Raw genomic sequence first — 402 nt, 5'->3', positions numbered from 1 at the left:
TCGCGGGGTCCGACATGCCAATCAACCTGCTATCTGCCAATCACGGGAATGCCTGGAATGTTCTGATGCCGGGCATCCTGGCGGTTTGCGGAGTGGCGTGGAGGGGGTTTGGGCAGGGGGATGGAGCATTGGAAGTTAAGACCAGGTTCAGCCTTTGTTCTCCCTCTTACGTCTGGCCTTCACAAGAGAAGGTCACGATTGGCTTGTGGGTTATCTTTCATTTATTTGGCGTGAGCTACGGCCAAACAGTAGCCTGTGTAAAGTTGGTAATAAACCGTCAATTCGTAAACTCAAACCTGTCTGGACAATTGTTCCTTTATGATCTAGTCAGGTCATTACAATATTATACCATCCTCCCCAACAATAACAACCACCATGAATAGGTTTAGCTGATGCAATAAA

Source organism: Oncorhynchus keta, chromosome 5, assembly GCF_023373465.1.
Source record: "Oncorhynchus keta strain PuntledgeMale-10-30-2019 chromosome 5, Oket_V2, whole genome shotgun sequence".
In the NCBI taxonomy this organism is placed as follows: domain Eukaryota; kingdom Metazoa; phylum Chordata; class Actinopteri; order Salmoniformes; family Salmonidae; genus Oncorhynchus; species Oncorhynchus keta.
The sequence above is the reverse complement of the archived record's forward strand: the minus strand, read 5'-3'. Positions refer to the sequence as shown.